This window comes from Podarcis liolepis, assembly GCF_965112155.1.
Source record: "Podarcis liolepis genome assembly, chromosome: 4".
In the NCBI taxonomy this organism is placed as follows: Eukaryota; Metazoa; Chordata; class Lepidosauria; order Squamata; family Lacertidae; genus Podarcis; species Podarcis liolepis.
In genome coordinates this window covers 86,695,684-86,707,933 of record NC_139558.1, presented here as the reverse complement: position 1 = coordinate 86,707,933, position 12,250 = coordinate 86,695,684, and positions in this window count along the sequence as shown.

Sequence of the window (12,250 nt, the reverse complement as noted above, 5' to 3'; positions counted from 1 at the left end):
AGGGAAGTTTTTGGTTTTTTAAAAAATGTTTAATGTTTTTCTATAGGTTGGGAGCTGCCCAGGATCGCTGGGGTAACCCAATAAGATGTGTGGGGCATAAATAGTAAAATTATCATTATAGAATGGGACGTCCCTATTTTCATCGGAGAAGTGTTGGAGGGTATGTGAGTGGGGATTTGAACCCTGGCCTCCTGGGTCTTAAGTCTGACACTCTAGACACTGCACCATGCTCTGTTTATATAACTTAATAGCTATATTACGTTAAGTCCTCTGGTCTTCTTTGGAGACTTCAATTCTCTGTTGAATGGTGAAATATGAGGTGGGTAAATGTTAAGTTGTGGGTGAACATATCAGACGACACAGCGATTCTTCAAACAGGTCTTGTTTATTCACAGGCCAGAACAGAACTGAACTGAAGGGTTCAGCCAGCCTGCTTATATAGAGCTCCAGTACAACGTAACTGTAACAACTTTCTGTAACTATCCAATCACTGAACGTCATTTTCGATCCCTTATTTGCATATGTGGACCTGAACTATCTACAGTATCCCCCTGGTGGCCCAGGGTGAGAACTTCAGTACATAACAGTAAACATCTGATCTGACAACCTACAGGGTTTTTAAACCTTTTTAAAATGAAATTATTATTACTATTTGTCTGCCAGTGGGCGGCCGGACGGAATGAATATACAGTGGTGCCTCGCAAGATGAAATTAATTCGTTCCGCGAGTTTTTTCGTCTAGCAAATTTTTCGTCTTGCGAAGCACGGTGTCGGAAAAGTTTTGGAAAAGCTTCAAAAATCACCAAAAACCTCAAAAAAGGCTACCACACCGTGTTCTATGAGTTGCTCCTCGAAGTCAAGTCGCAACTGTATTAACGGTGTTAAGAAAAAGGAAACAAACTTGCAAAAAACTCAATACGTTTTCATCTTGCGAAGCAAGCCCATAGGGAAATTCGTCTTGCGAAGCAGCTCAAAAACCGCAAAACCCTTTCGTCTAGCGAGTTTTTCGTCTTGCGAGGCATTCGTCTTGCGGGGCACCACTGTATACTCAATGCCTGTGCCAAAAATGCACCTATATCTGTAATCATAAAGTTGTGACCATTTCTAATCCAGATCATCGTCTGCCTGAGTTTATTGATCACATATTACATTTAGGCACTGCCCATGGTTGTGTGGGTGTGGCACTGCAACTGGGCCCGCAAAAAACTAACTTACTTCATGGTGAGCTCCCCCACTTTTCCCCCAGAAAAAAGGACACTTCCCTACCATGGATTATCATGTGATGAATAGATGCAGAATGAATGTGATAGAATATGAATCTTCAGGAAATGTTTCCTTATAAATGGATTTGCCATCTTCAGATGTTTTTGTTGTTTTTGCTTGCTTGCTCCTTTCGATTTCTCCTTACCACTTAAAAGAACTAGGAAGCTGTTGTTGAGACTCAGTGATCCATTAGAAGCATCATCGATGGCCATGATTCATAGCACAATCATAGCTAAGAGGGGCTTCGGGTGACTCATTATAGAATTTGTCCTTTCAATCATGAAAATTAGCAACTTGGTCATTTCTGAATTTCCAAGCAATGTGGACCCCCTCCATGACATGTCATATTTTGATGATGTTCCCAACTATGTCCCCAAAATAAACATTTTGTGCTGTGAACATTCCAAGTAAATCTGTTATTCATTCACATGGGACATTTGTGCCAATTTTTTTTTTTTAATGCCTGCTTACAAAAATTGCAACAGAGCGAAGAACTTGTGCCTTAGTTATACAACAGAGCATGCTTAATAATTACCAGCAAGCAGGGACCTGCTCCATGCCACGAGCTTCTTGTAACACCTTTTGATGTTCTCTGATTCAACCCACCTACCCAACAATAATTTAAACATTGATTCGTCTGGCACAAGCTGTTCTTCCAGATAATGAGTTTGGGTAAGCAACATCAAGCAACATCTATCAAATTGCTGAAGTAAAAATTAATTATGTGTTCAGCACTTTGATGGCACGGGTTGGATTTTTTAAAATGTTTATTATTATTATTTTTAGCATGCAGCTATGGCTGGTACCCATTGGGACCGATAGGCTGTAAAGCAGAGAAGGGGACAGCAGGTGGAGCCAGAGCCAATGACAGACGTGTCACCACTTACTGGATGCAAGTAAGAAGACAGGTAGTTGGGGACTTAACTGTGGGCAGATTGAGGTTGGTGGTGGCTGTGTCCTGTTCTCTCTAATGAACCAGCCTCCACAGTAAAGGCACACCGCATGCTTTGTCAATGGCGTATAATCATAGAACTGTAGACTTGGAAGGGACCCTGGTAAAAAGGTAAAGGTGAAGGACCCCTGGACGGTAAAGCCCAGTCAAAGGTGACTATGGGGTGCAGTGTGTCAGGAGCTCATCCTACACTCAAGTAGGACACTGGCATGTTCCCTCCCTCCTGGTCGATCGTTTGGGAGCTTCAAAAGCTTTCTTCTGCCTGAATATCACAGCGACCAATGCCAACAGACATCGGCACCCTTAGGGATCCGCAGAGTCTTTGCAGCTTGCGTGACAGACCTGAGCAACTCAGCATTTTGGCTAATCTACTTTATTTACATATAAACACACACAGAGCACTACAACATGGCTCCCTCTCTCTCTAGCATCAGACGGCAAAGAGAAAGAACAAAGGACAACAGTCCCACTTCACGGAACACATTAACACAAACATCCTGTCTCCGTCACTTCCCACTTTGTGGAGTCAAAACATACCAAGTCATGTGATAGACAAAAATCCCATGACTGCAATCATGGAGCAGGAATTCTAACACAGTGCTCATCTCGCTTTTCAGGCTGAGGAAGCCAGCGTTTGACCACAGACAGCTTTCCAGGTCCTGTGGCCAGAATGACTAAATTGCTACTGGGACAAGGAAGACCGTGATGAGTGCCAGAGCGCACGGAAACGCCATTTACCTTCCCGCCACAGCGGTACCTATTTATCTACTTGCGCTGACATGCTTTTGAACTACTAGGTTGGCAGAAGCTAGGGACCCTGAGGGTCCTCTGTCCAACCCCCTGCAATGCAGGAATCTCAACTAGAGCATCCATGACAGAAGGTCACCCCATCTCTGCTTAAAAACCTCCAATGTAAAACAGCTCTTACGTCCTGATGTTTAGTCAGAATCTCCTTTCTGGTAACTTGAATCCTACCCTCTGGAACATGGCAGAAGTGCTCAAGATGCTTGCACAAGCCAAGCTGGTTTGGGTTTGCTCGGTGCCTGTATAAGAGCCCAACTGGGACTCGGTGAGTTCTTTGATGGAAGACCAGTGGGATATAAATGTACCATGCGAAATGTGCCATGAGCTTGTTTTTCCTCCAAGTTCATTGTTTTTATTTATTACTTATTCCATTTATATCCTATCTTTTTCTCCAAGGAATTCAAGGAGACCAACGTGGTTCTCCTCCTCCCCATTTAATCCCCACAACCCTGTGAGGTAAGTTAGGCTGAGAGGCAGTGACTGGCCCAGTTCCACCCAGTGAGCTTCCTGCCTGTCTGGGGATTTGAACCCTGGTCTTCCAGCTCCAAGTCTGACACTGTAACCACAACACAACACTGTGCCAAGTTTCTATATGGTTTCTTTATTACTTGCATGGCATCCCTGTTTAATTTTTTTCTTCAATCTGTTTGGGAAATTCTCTGATCTCTGCTCCCCGCCTCCCCCCTCCTCCATACTCCGCTTTGCACCATTAATAATGCCTGGTGTATTTACAGTGAACTTGACGTAAATTGTTTCCCCTCGTCCTTGCCTTTGTTGATTTTATTTTATTGAAAATCCCTCTACGAAGCAGCTTGCAGCCACTAGAGTAAAAAAATAAATCCACATATTTGCAGGATCAATATTTACAGGTAGCGTCTCTGTTCCTCGTTGACGCCCGCTGGAGTCACCAAGACTTTTAAGTGGAGATCTTTATCCCAGTCTGCACCTGTACTGGAAATATTTTAAAACTGTTTCTTTTTAAAAAATATATGGAAGCGTTTGTGTTGCGTCATTGAAGGATGACATTGCCTTCAGCTGTTTTATATATGGAACTTTGTGTTTTTATGTTGCTGCAAACCACTGGAACACATTTCTACGATACAGCAGTACAGAAATATTTTTATAAACAAACTGCTTCTAATTGTCTTCACTTTTTTGTTTTATGGTTGGAACTGTTTCCTTTGTTCTGTACTTGTATGAAACCTGTCCTGCTAAAGGGCGTGTAAGAAATAAATTGAATTTTTTAAAAATAAAATAAAATAAAATGCATGGCTTTTAGAAGAAGCTTAGATAAATTCATGGAGGACACGGCTATCAGCAGCTCCTAGTCACTTCCTCCACTCCACAATTGCTAGGAACTGCAGGTAGGTGGACTGCTATTGTACCCAGGTTCTGCTTGTAGGCCTCTCATGGGCATCTGGTTGGTCACTGTGAGAACAGGATACTGGACTAAAAAGACCATTGGCCTGATCCAGCGGGCTCTTCTTATGTTCTTACGTTGCACTGAAATTCAAACTTGAAACTTTTTTAAAAGCACCATTTGCTGTGTCGAACCGAAAAATGAGAGAGAGAAATGGATATTGACAAGATTTGCCCATTGCTACAGTCTGAGAAGCTTCCAAAGTATTCCAAAGGTTTTTTTGGGGGGACACCACCAAGAAGACCTTCTTTCTCATCACCATTTTCTATGGAATGGCAAGAGAAGAAGGCTATTTCCAACATACCTGTGAAGAACTCGCTTCATGAATCTACATCATTAAACTTGTTTTTGTTTCCAGGCTCAATTCAAGGGGCTGGTAATGACCTTCAAAGCCTATTTTAATAGGAAATCACAAGGATATCACCTTCTCCTGAATGCACCTGTCCTACTGAGGTCCTCCTGTGTGTCCCAGTGTCCTAAGAAATATGGCTAGTTAGTACTAGGAAGAGGATATATTCACTGGATTTCTCTAAGGGCCTTCCAGAAGATGGCAAAAGCCTTCCATGTTAGGAACCCTTTCAAGCCCTAAATGTTTGCTCTCTTTTTGAATATTTTTTAATTGCTGAGGTTGCTTTTAAAAAATGGTTGTTGCATTTATTATATTACTGTTTCATTTCCACTGTATGCTGTTAGCCCCATCTTGACCTTGTTGGAAAAAGGTGTCATATAACTGTTTAAATGGGACGTGGGTGGTGCTGTGGGTTAAACCACAGAGCCTAGGACTTGCCGATCAGAAGGTCGGCGGTTCAAATCCCCACGGCGAGGTGAGCTCCCGTTGTTCGGTCCCTGCTGCTGCCAACCTAGCAGTTCAAAAGCATGTCAAAGTGCGAGTAGATAAATAGGTACCGCTCCGGCGTGAAGGTAAACGGCGTTTCCGTGCACTGCTCTGGTTCGCCAGAAGCGGCTTAGTCATGCTGGCCATATGACCCGGAAGCTGTTTGCCGGCTCCCTCGGCCAATAAAACAAAATGAGCACCGCAACCCCAGAGTCAGTCTCGACTGGACCTAATGGTCAGGGGTCCCTTTACCTTTAACTGTTTAAATAAAGTGGGGGATTTTATTTAGAAAGTGTTTTGCTCTTGGTGACAAAATTGTTTCTTCCAAGTGTCGGAAACAAATTGAATGGTATTACCTCCCTGTTGCTATGTCCCATCATTTCTCATGAGAGTAAGAAGAAATTTGTGGTTTACAGAAGGCTGTTCCACAATGATTTTCAAGAGACTTTTCTGGGAGGCAGCTTTCAACTACAAGATTATTCCTTCGAAGTCTCAAGTACTAATTGCATCCTGTCATTTCTCTGATTCACATAGCTGCCACTTTTCTTGGACCTTGGGGCTTAGTCAGCAAGGCAATTCTTACATTCTTATGGGAAAGTCAGAGTGCAGAGACAGTCCATACACTCACAACCCCTGACCCTGCAAAGGTCCTGGTCATAGGGAGTGTCTATGCTTTTACCTCTGGACATTTCCTGTTTTGGGGGGATAGAAAGATGGAGCAGGCATTTCTGTTACTTTGGTAGGATGGGATCCTGTTCAGATGGCTTCTTGCTCAGAAAGAGGTCATTTCAAAGCTTACAAGGGTGTCTGACACCTTTATCAAACGATACAGAATGATGCTGTTAGACAACAAACAACAAACAGGAATGCATTTTATTAGATGAAATTGCTTGCAAAAATGTGCAATTTTTTGCAGTCGAAACTGCAAAAAGTGTTTATCAGGATAAATTTGCAGTAAAATGCAGAAGAATTTTCAGGAGAAAACTAATAATATATATGTTACTTCTGAATGTGGACACATTACTGCCAGGGATGATTTCTGCCTTCGAGTGGTTGGCATCACCTGATAATTTGTACTGTTTCTGCCAGACCCTGAGGCCAGTCTGCAATCATACGCAGGATGGGAGTGGTAGAGAAAGTATTATGCACCCCATTTTATGATGCTTATATTTAACAACATCCACACGAGGCAGGATATAGCTTGTATGTAGCTGGAACTAGCCGTCTCCTTGTTTTTAGATTCAGGTAGGTAGCCATGTTGGTCTGACGCAGTCGATATATATATATATATATCCAGTAGCACCTTAGAGACCAACTACTTAGTTGGTCTTGAGGGTGCTACTGGACAGTTCCCCCCCCCCTTGTTTTTAATACTGCATTGTTAAGCATTTCTTTGAAAACTGAGATGCACTGTTGTGTATTGATTCGAGGTTCAGATTTAGATATGGGTGCATATCCCCATATCCCCACAAAGCTTACTGAGTGACTTCAGGTCAGTCACACTTCCTCAGCACTAACCTAAGGGCAGATCCATTAATTTAAAGCATACAATTGCACACACACCCCGCCCCAACAATCCTGGGAACTGCAATCCCCCCCTCTCAGGGCTACAATTCCTATCACTCTTAACAAACTACAGTTCCCAGGATTCTTTGCGGAAGCTATGCTCTTTAAATGTGTGTTGACTGTGCTTTTGGTGTGGATCCTCGAAAGCTCAAAGGGTTGTTGATGAGTGGAGAAAAGGGGGAATACTCAGGAGTCCACAGTATCTAGGAGTTGGCTTCCTAGCCAACCATTATTTGTGGTCATCACCACTGAGATTGTGCTCCAAATCCTTGGCAAGCACTTGAGGTCCTGCTAGTGAGATAGCAGTCCTCTCTCCTTGGATAATGCTAATAATAAGAATTTATTCCCCACCCATATGTGCTCTGGGCAGCTTCCAGTACTTATAAAAACATAATAAAATGTCACATATTAAAAACATCCTGCCTTCAGCTGCCTTCTGAAAGTTGTGTAGTTCTTTATCTCCTTGACATCTGATGGGAGGATTTGGAGAAGGTAAGAAACAACAGGAGTTTCTCAGAAGGGACTCTGCTGTTTTCTGCCTACATGAAAACAGTAGTGGAAATGAGGCTTCTGGGGGTAAGGACTTGTGTGGCTGCCCTGTTTTCCAGAGGCCTGGGGCCACTCATCCCTTGTAATCAAATGAGTGAATTTGTGGATGCCTGGAGGGACCAGGTTTGCTACCTTGAACTTCTTAGACTTATATTGGGATAAAAAAGTCAAGAGTATTTTTAAATACCATTTTCTTTTGCAGTACGGTTATAAATCCCAGGGTTATAAATGATGAGGTAGGACATAACAAACCAACCAACCAACCAACCAAACCAAATCAAACACTCTTTCATCTCTGACTCGGCCTCCATTGAAAAGAATATCTGTTCCCTAAAGAGACGGTCAGCCTCAGGCCCAACCGCTCCTTGTGCATTGGGCTATGACTAAGGAGATTTGTGTTTTTCCTCACCTGCCCTCTATATTTGCTTCTTCAGAAAGCATTTGCACAATATAGCTGGTGAAAGCTAGCATTGGCCAATGTAAGGTTTTTGTGCACGTGTGTGTGAATGCTGGGAAGGGACTCTAGCATTGCCATTTGATGTGTAAGAGAAGAAAGGTCTTAAAAAACCCAGGACAGGCGTTCAAAGGGTGAGAGGTCAAACTTTTTAGGAGCAGGGGCTCCCAGTAATCAAGAAGAAGAAGAAGAGTTTGGATTTGATATCCCACTTTATCACTACCCTAAGGAGTCTCAAAGCAGCTAATATTCTCCTTTCCCTTCCTCCCCCACAACAAACACTCTGTGAGGTGAGTGGGGCTGAGAGACTTCAAAGAAGTTTGACCGGCCCAAGGTCACCCAGCAGCTGCATGTGGAGGAGCGGGGAAGCGAACCCGGTTCACCAGATTACAGGTCTACACCTCTTAACCACTACACCACACTGGCTCTCCTGTACAATCAGTGTTCCTGATCAAAGGGAGACTTTGAACCACTGCTCAGTGCTATAAAGTGAAGCACTGCATGAGGGAGTCACAGACATGCCTTCCCTGTTCTCAGTGCCCCTTGACTCCACACCAGTAGAGGGTCAGCCCAATACTGAGCTACATGGATCCAGGATGTGGTAGATTTACAAATACACTACACATCAGGCTGACTCTTGTGCCCCCCATATCCCACAGCTGGCTTGAAAGCAGTCACCCAGCAGACCAGGCCAAATTAGCAGCTGAGTAGATGCACAAGAAAGTCAATGTTCAGATAAAACAACAGAATCACTTTTCATAGTAGGAACCAGGAGCTATGTGCTGATTTCTGGCAAAGCAAAATGGCGAGCTGAGCATCAAATACACTGCCACAACAGACTGAAATGTTAGCACATGGCCCAGCGGTTTGTTTTTAAAAAGTGTGTCAAGGATCTCAGATTTAATTAACGTGAAGATAAGCTGCAGGGCTGGAGACCATTGGCTTCATACCTGCTTCCTTGTATTTTGCAATACAATTGCCCTTAGGTTGTATATCTTTATCTTCTATGACTAAGTAACTGATCTTGGGATAAAGACGGAAGGTTTATGCTTCCAGACATGGAACAGCCATTTTTCTCATTTAAAACAGGAATATCATCCAGGTTTGTGGTGCAACAAGGTGTTAATGACTTGTACCACTGGAATTTATTTGTAATTTAATTTTGCCATCAACCACAAAAAAGGGTGAGGGGAAGAAAAGACAAGAGATTGCGTATAGCATATAAATAATATTTGTTTATACACAGAAGAGCATGAAGAAGGGATAGACTGAATAGCAGAGATGTGATAATTTACGTCCAACCGCTGGAACATCAACCTTAAAGGATGATTCATGGCCCTTGTGACACCAGAAAGCCCACCCCTGAACCCATGTGTCAGAGTCAGAATTCCTCTGCTGACCTGGGATTAGCTCTGAGAGTCCCTTCTTCAATCAGAGGCGGTCATGTGGATATTGTGGCTTCTCTGAAGAAGGGGCATGTGACCCCTTCTATGAAAATGACTTGCCATCCTCAAGGAATGGTGTGAGGCCTCATGCTCCATGTAGCCCAATCACAAAGGGGTGCATTTTCCATCCACATGGACGTCTGTAATTGGTGATGTCACAATAACAATTATAGGTCAATGTGATAGCAAAGGAGCCATAGTTCGTGGCTTCCGGTGATTTTATATCCCTGCCCTGCTACTAATGTCAAAAATTATTATTATTATTATTAGTAGTAGTAGTAGTAGTACAGTGGTACCTCGGGTTACATACGCTTCAGGTTACATACGCTTCAGGTTACAGACTCCGCTAAGCCAGAAATAGTGCTTCAGGTTAAGAACTTTGCTTCAGGATGAGAACAGAAATTGTTCTCCGGCGGTGCGGCAGCAGCAGCAGCAGGAGGCCCCATTAGCTAAAGTGGTGCTTCAGGTTAAGAACAGTTTCAGGTTAAGAACGGACCTCCAGAACGAATTAAGTACTTAACCTGAGGTACCACTGTAGTAGTATTTATTTGGCACTTACTACAAAATATCTCAAAGTGACTTATATTTTATATTTTAAATTCTGCATCATGTTTGCTTATATAGTGAAAAGATAAAAGAGCATTAATTGACTAAAAGTGTTGATCCTGTAGTGGAATGACATAGGAAGGCACTGGACATAGAAAAAGATCCATCGCATCCTGGTCACTGTCTCTTCGAGCTCCTGCCGTCAGGACGGAGATACAGGACGATGAAGACAAGAACGAGCCGTCTTAAGAACAGCTTCTTCTCCAGAGCGATCTCGGCCCTGAATGGGAAGCCCGGACTTTGAAAGTCATCTCCCTTGCCGTATTATACTGTATTGTTTAATTAGTGTTTTTATGGAGCAGTCAAGTAATTTCGTTGTCCCCGAAGGGGGCAATGACAATAAAGATATTATTATTATTATTATTATTATTATTATTATTATTATTATTATTATTAAAAGGGTCTAACCCGTAACCCTGATGCAGGTGTGGGTACAGTGGTGCCTCGCAAGACGAAATTGATCCGTTCTGCGAGTCTCTTCGTCTAGCGGTTTTTTCGTCTTGCGAAGCAACCCTATTAGCGGCTTAGCGGATTAGCGCTATTAGCGGTTTAGCGGCTATTAAAGGCTTAGCGGCTATTAAAGGCTTAGCGGATTAGCGGCTAAAAGGCTTAGAAAAAGGGGGGGAGCGGAAAGAAATCGGAACACTCGCAAGACGTTTTCATCTTGCAAAGCAAGCCCATAGGGAAAATCGTCTTGCGAAGCAGCTCAAAAACGGAAAACCCTTTCGTCTAGCGGGTTTTCCGTCTTGCGAGGCATTCATCTTGCGGGGCACCACTGTATCATCATACCCCAAATGCCTGAACAGGACCAATAAAATTAAGACCAATAAAAAGCATGTTTAGTGTGGAAGGCACTACACAGAGCCAAACAGTTTATCAGGGAACCAAATTTAAAGGACAAAGCCCCCGCCCTTCCACCAATAACCAATCCCGTAGCTGCCAAGTACCAAACAGCTTTAGAAATATGTCTCTTCAGTTTTCCAGTCCTGTGAAGGACTAAGTGCACTTCTAAATATTTATACAGTAAACACAGCAAAAATAAATAAATCATTATATATATTTACATATCTTGTTTTTAACCTATCCATTAAGCTAGCACGTCAATGCACTCTAATGTACAATGCAGCTCTCCTGTAGTTCAGGAGAACTCAGGGAACTCAGTTATGCCTTGAGGCAACAAAATGACCAATGTTCTTGTTTTGCCATTTATATTTTATTCAAAAGGTTTCAATTCTAAAGAAATGAAGTCATGCAAAGAAAAAAAAAGAGAAAGAAAAGAAGAATTAAAAGGCACAAAATGTGTGGAAAGAAACGGTGTACAAAATACGAAAAATACCTGTCAGGGAACTGCCATCAGTGCCGGAGGGAGAGAGCAAAATCCAGAGTGATTCCGGAGAGGCAGCCCATCCTCTGGGGAAGAGAATCAGCCTAGCACTAGTGGAGAAGGGGGGCAGATGGGGGAAGCGGCGAGGCAGTCCCATGGCTCCTTGCTGGGGACGAGCGGGGAGAGTAGAGGTCCTCCGCTGTCTACGCCCTCCTTGCGCAGAAGGCTTCCGCACAGAGAGAGTAGGAGGCGACTAGGCGTCAAAGAGCTTCTTTGCTGGAAGAAGTTTAAGAAACGCCCACTGACGGATTCTGCCAGCGATTGAGACAGCCACGGGTGAGTGGCTGTCCGGACAGAAAAGGTTCACTCAGGCAATCCAGCCAGGTGTTTGCACTGGCTTACGCACGAGCAACCCCTAGAACCATTACAATACCCTAACCCATACATTCTCATATAAATTTCATATTATTATCCTAGTACACTTGTAAATATTGATAGCCTGCTACATTTTGTATAAACTCATTCAAAATATTGTCATAGTTATCCAGTCAAAGTCAACATCTGTAAGCTGTCCATTCATAAGTTGTGTGTGTTATCATATGGTCAATCCATTTATTAAAGGGAATCATATCTTTATTCTTCCAATTCATCAATATCAGTCTCTTGTCTACCATTAGAATGCGTAGAATCCATTTTCATTGTCCTGTTGTTGACTTCCATACAATAGGTATATGGTTCAAAAGAATATTTTCCACTGAAAGTTTTAGCTTTTTGTGGATGGACAAAAGGACCAATGTTTGATGCAAAGTAAAATACAGAACCTGTTGTTCTTGACTACTCTTTCCCTTTCCCTTTGCTCTTAACCAAACCAGATGTAGTTCTTCTTTTCCAGTGGTGAAACTCATTCATGCGGGATGATACTCCTATCTTACAGGAGCAACTGATTATTCTATGCATTGATGCATGATCTGTTAGACTTTAACCTAAGATCAGTAAACAGAGACCGAAAAGCAACCAGAAGGTAAATGCGAAA